The following is a 6,000-nucleotide window of genomic DNA, read 5'->3' as shown; positions in this document are numbered from 1 at the left end:
CACAGAGCAGGATGAGGAGGCTGACATTTGGATGTGGGGAGGGGGCAAACAGAAAATATTCACCATAATGATATTGAGAGTTAGGAAAAAGTAACAATTTTTTTAACAATGCACCAGGACAGTGAATTGTTGTGTGGGCAAAATTCTAAGCAAATGGAGAGAAAAACCAGATGGGATCAAGTATTATAATCAGTGAGCTTCAACAAAATTAAAATAATCTGATCTTCTAATGCAGGAGTTAAAATTACTTTGCCTCGTATACTCCTTTCCTACCATATTTATAATCTTCCCCTTCCTGATCTAAATACCATATGGTAATGCAATTCCATCACCCTTCAAGTCACTTTCCTTGAAACCATTGCTATGTCCTTACATTATAGAAAATTGCAAACATTGAGGTTACACTATAGGCATTGCAAACTTCATTTAAACTGGTAGAAGAAACTAGGGATGTTGAATAGGGTAGACTGTGGGATTCTGCCAGTCTAGATTGCATGAAAATTGTGAGGTTCAAGACTGAGTATGGCTCAGTGAGATTCAATCTTCATCATTAAAAATGTAAATATCTTGGGGCACCTGGGTGGCTCAGTTGGTTGAGCGTCCGACTTTGGCTCAGGTCATGATCTCGCCATTTGTGAGCTCAAGCCCCGCATCAGGCTCTGTGCTGACAGCTCAGAGCCTAGACCCTTCTTTAGATTCTATGTCTTCCCCTCTCTCTGTCTCTCCCATGCTCATGCTCTCTGTCTCTCAATAATAAACGTTAAAAATTTTTTTAAAAAAATTTAAATATCTTTCCCTTTAATTTTTAGATTTTTTACTATTTATTATGGCCTGAATTGTGCCCTCCCACCAATTCATATGTTGAAGCCCTAAAATCCAGGACCTCAGATGACTGTATTTGGAAATAGGGCCTTTAAAAGGTAATTAACTTAGAAAAAGATAAATAGGGTTGGCCCTCATCTGACAAAACTGGTGTCCTTAAAAGAAGAGGACTTTGAGACACAGGTACAGAGGGAAGATCACGTGAAGATGTAGGGAGAAGATGGCCTTTAATAAGCCAAAGAGAGAAGCCTCAGAAGAAATCAGCAGTGTGAGCACCTTGATCTTGGACTTCTAGCCTTCAGAATTGCGAGAAGACAAGTATCTATTGTTCAAACCACCCAATCTGTGGTTCTTGGTTATGGCAACTCTAACCAGCACACCCCCATCATATCTCTTGCAATTTTAAGCTGATACATTTCCTACATAACTCTAGGATGTATTTTCTCCCACGAATTATGTTGCCTCTAAGGGTTTTGGACAGCCTAGGATTTTATAACATGATTAAAACAACTGCAAAACAGTGAAAAGGATCCCAAATACCAGGAACACAGCCAGCATTCTTCAGGCGATGAGCTAAGGCCTGCTGTTTCCTGTCATCAGAGAGTCTGTGGGATCCCCTTCATGGGTTGAAGTTCCAGCTGGGTACTTTTCTCTAACAAAGAATGAAACCAAGCAAGTCCCTAAGATCGCTGTCCTTTCAAGGTGTAAAAGTCCAGAGAGATACACAATTCTGGTAGGAATACCAATAATAAAAATTGAAGAAACCTTGAAAAATCTTCCCTTTAGAGATCACTTTGGCCAAATGAGAGATTCATTCATTATTGTATGCAAAACCTCACCAGAATTAATTATAAGACAGATCCTGAACTTCATCATGTACCTACAGGATGATTTATAATTTTCCTTAAAAGATGTAAGCTAGAAATTTGCTATATTTATGTGTGTGTTTGCGTATGTGTGTTTGTGTGTGTGTGTTGTAATGTGGACATAAGAGTTCTCACATTGTGATAAATAAGCTAATTATTTACACACCTAAAGTCAGGCCCATGTAGAAAATTTTCCTCAAGGAGAAACCATTCTGGGGCGCCTGGGTGGCTCAGTCGGTTGGGCGACCGACTTCGGCTCAGGTCATGATCTCACAGTCCATGAGTTCGAGCCCCGCATCAGGCTCTGTGCTGACAGCCCGGAGCCTGGAGCCTGTTTCAGATTCTGTGTCTCCCTCTCTCTCTGACCCTCCCCCGTTCACGCTCTGTCTCTCTATATCTCAAAAATAAATAAACGTCAAATAAAAAAAAATTTTTTAAAAAAAAAGGAGAAACCATTCTATTTCAAAAGATGTTCCAATCCATGAAACAATAATACAACCTCTGTATTAATTCAAACTATCATTTATTTACATTCACTATCAATAAAGATAGATTTGACTATGCTTAAAGCCCTTTAGTGACTTCCCACTGCACATAAAAGAAAATGTGAATATCTTATCATGTCCCACAGCTCTCCATGAACTGGGCCCTCCTGCTTCTTTAGCCTCAATTCATGATGTCTCAGCTGCCACAGTCCATTTGACTTCCTTTCTATTCTCTAACCACACCAAACTCTTTTTCATCTCAGGGCTTTGGCATATGCTGCTCCTTCTGCTTGGGAACACTGTTCCTTAGGCTTTGGCTTTGTTTACTCTTAATCTTTAAGGACTCAGCTCAAATATTATCTCTTTTCCTGACCTCAGCACCCTCTTTCCTCTATTATCTATCATATAATCCTGGTCATTTCCTTCATGGAAACTTCCAGTCTTTACTTATCATGTTTGTTTATTTTGTATATGTGCTTAGTGTCCTTTTCCTACTGGAGTGTAAACAGCATAGAGGCAGAGATCTCATTTTTCTTGTTTACATGCCCAAGCAATTATGGGCGTGGGAAGTGCTTAATAAATATTTGGTAAATAAATGAGCAAAAGATATGATAGATATATATAGATAGATAGATAGATAGATAGATATAATATTATATAATCCTTGATGCTATGACCCTTAGCCCATTTTCCTTAAAATATTTTTCAGTTTTTAAAAAATCTTGAAGACACAGCTTAAATAGTACTAGATTATTTGGTCTTTTCCATGGATTTTCTTTTAAGTCTCATTTGATTCTGTCGATAAACAAATCATGCTCACCTACAGTATGCCAGGCACTTGATATGACTATGTTGTTTTCTGACCAATTCTCTTTCCATTTTCCATGGATTCCTGAGATTATGCAGCTCAGAACTGGGCAGAACACTGGTAAGAATATTCCTGGGATTAGCTTACCCTCAACAGGTTTATCTGTAAATTGGAGGTAGCAATACCAAACCTCCACATCTCTAATTTTGTTGGTGTCGTTGTTCTGTTTTCATTAACTTCATTCCCAGCAGCAAGTTATATGTATACAGTGGATAAAAGTCACAAATTATTATGCCACATCCTACTTAGTTTTCTATTTTCCTGCAGATGAGAAAAATGATGTGAGGACAATCATTTTTCTCATGCAGGTCCAATTTAAAATTTAAAACAAATGCTTAAGAGGCCCGTTTAATCTGCTAAAGTGACAGACTACCTAAGGTAGGCAATGGTACCTATAAATATTTGCTAGTACTTTCTGTCAACAGACATGCTGTCTACATATTTCAGAAAAGTAGGAATTACAAACACTGGGCTTTTCCTTTCCTTCCTATCTCAATGCTTTTTCATTGTTTGTAAAGATCATCGCTGTGCTGAGTGCTGCCCATCCGAGAAGCTGTCGTCTTTCATGTGTTCACCACCTATGGTTATTCATTATGGTGAAAAGCAATACCCTAGTATCACATTTAATCTGAAGGGTGATTTAGAAGCTTATAGCGAGGGAGTGCCTGTTGAACAGTCCATTTTTATGCTTTAATTCCTGGTATTACCATATTTGCAGTAGTCAGACTGGGACATATTTGTTTCTACATCCTTATGCAAAGGCTTTGCTCTCCTTCCTGCTTGTTCATCACACTGAGACATATTTCCCTTTTCTCTCCTATGAAAGTCTCCATTTAGCTTGACAGCAGACATGGACAAGCTCCTAAGCTGGGGAAGATATTCGCACGTCTAACCCAGAAGTATAGACAGTGTTCAAAAGATAATATTACTGGTATTTACTCCTTTGTTTTCAGTGGTGGTTGAGAAAAAATAACGAGAGAGTTCTGTAGTTTCAGGACATTTGCATAATGTGTAAGTGATTTAGTACTTCATGAAGTGTAGTCAAACGTGGCTGAAAAATGCAGATTGAACATCCATGTGCAGATTCGTTAAACGGTCCCTCCCATCAAAATGAAAAATAAAACATGAAAGATGTATCAGCTGTGAGGTTGTGAAAGCTTCTAAAATGGTCACTCAACGTTGAGAAATTATGTGAAATCAATAACTATACTACAGATTTACTCTGTGCATGGAGGGTATTTCAAAATAATATTGGTATTTTGAAATTAAGAATTAAAAGGCTCAGCACAGTGGCTAGAACATAGAGCACGAACCCAGAGAAGACAGAGAAGATGAAGCACCTAAGAGATCTTGAGGTAATAGCGATATCGTATCATGGAGATATTCCTAACATTTTAACAATTAACTCATAAATGCTCAAATCTGTGATTCTGCATGAACTTAAATATGACAACCTTTGGAAGGAGTTGCATAAAGGACATTTCTCCTTGAAAAGTTTATTCTTGGATGGCAATGTGTGTTAATAAATGTATTGAAGGATGGACTTTAGCAAGAGATCATATCCAGAACTTGTTTATTTTTACCTTTACCTTAATACCTAGGGTTCAAGTTGCTTTCACAATTATAAACAGAAATAATGCCTTTTTTCCCCCTAAAATAATTCAGTCTTTCAAGTTTTAAATTCCACTGTCATTACCTCTCACAAATAGAAACCCAAAAAGGTAAATATCTAATGGATACTAACTTCTTTCTCTTCCTCTTTCCTAAGAACTAGGAAAGAATTTTTTAATTCCTTTTTTCAATGCAAGAGGGGAAAAAGACTTCTAAGTAAACCAAATAGGCAAAGTGTTTAGAATAACCATGCACTGACATGTTGACATAGATTCAGATGTAAACAACTAAATAAATATCTTGTGTCGGGGCACCTGGGTGGCTCAGTCAGTTACACTTCTGACTTTGGCTCAGGTCATGATCTCAGGGTCATGGGTTTGAGCCTGAGTGGGGCTCTGTGGTCACAGCTTGGAGCCTGCTTTGGATTCTGTGTCTCCCTCTCTCTCTGACCCTCCCCCGCTCGTGCTCTCTTTCTCTCTCAAAAATAAAAATAAATAAATAAATAAATAAATAAATAGCGTGTGTCTAATGATCCCTGAATTTGCTCTGTTTTTAGCTATTTTGAGTATCAACTTCAGAAAATAATATTTGTAATACCTTGCTGATATTACATACTAAATTTTATGAGGCTACCAAATATAAGATTTCTTAAATTTTATACTTATTTTTCATCTTATACATTGGTTTTCAAAAATTTTTCTTTACCTTCACTTAAAAAAGTCCTCTTGTTAACAATACACATTTTGAATGAACAGTCAACAAAAAGTCTTCAGAAAGGCTAGGACAGTCACCATGGTCTGAGTCCCTCAGGGCTGAAATGATATTAGATTTGGTGAGGTGAGCCGTATATCACAAATACTCCCAGTGCTGGACAAGGAAATATTTCATTGCATAGGAGGGGTGGATTTAGAATTACTCTCTGCCCTCAAATGCCATATTTTATCTTAGGATACATCATTGACATACTCTCTTGATTTCATCAAATCTCTTAAAAGCTTGCTTGCTTTTTCCCTCCCTTTCAAACACACACGCACACACATATTCACACACATCATTGAATAGAAACCATATAAAGCGATTTTAATTCTTCCTTTTCTTTTACTCCAACAATTCTTTCCTTTTCTTCCTGTAAGCTTAGTTAACATTTCTAAATGTAATGGTATGTGATGTGAATCCATTAGTTACCACTTTATTAAAAGGGACTTCATTTTATTAATTTTTGTACCCAGGGCACCAGCACGGAGTGTCCACATTGACTGGACAGCCATGGTTGGTGAATTAACTAGTAAAATATTTCTCAAGGAAATCTCCATCACTCGTTCTTTTCTAGATACTGTTGAAATTTACA

The sequence above is a fragment of the Prionailurus viverrinus genome, chromosome D3, assembly GCF_022837055.1.
Source record: "Prionailurus viverrinus isolate Anna chromosome D3, UM_Priviv_1.0, whole genome shotgun sequence".
NCBI classification, from domain to species: Eukaryota; Metazoa; Chordata; class Mammalia; order Carnivora; family Felidae; genus Prionailurus; species Prionailurus viverrinus.
Note: the sequence above shows the minus strand (reverse complement) of the source record.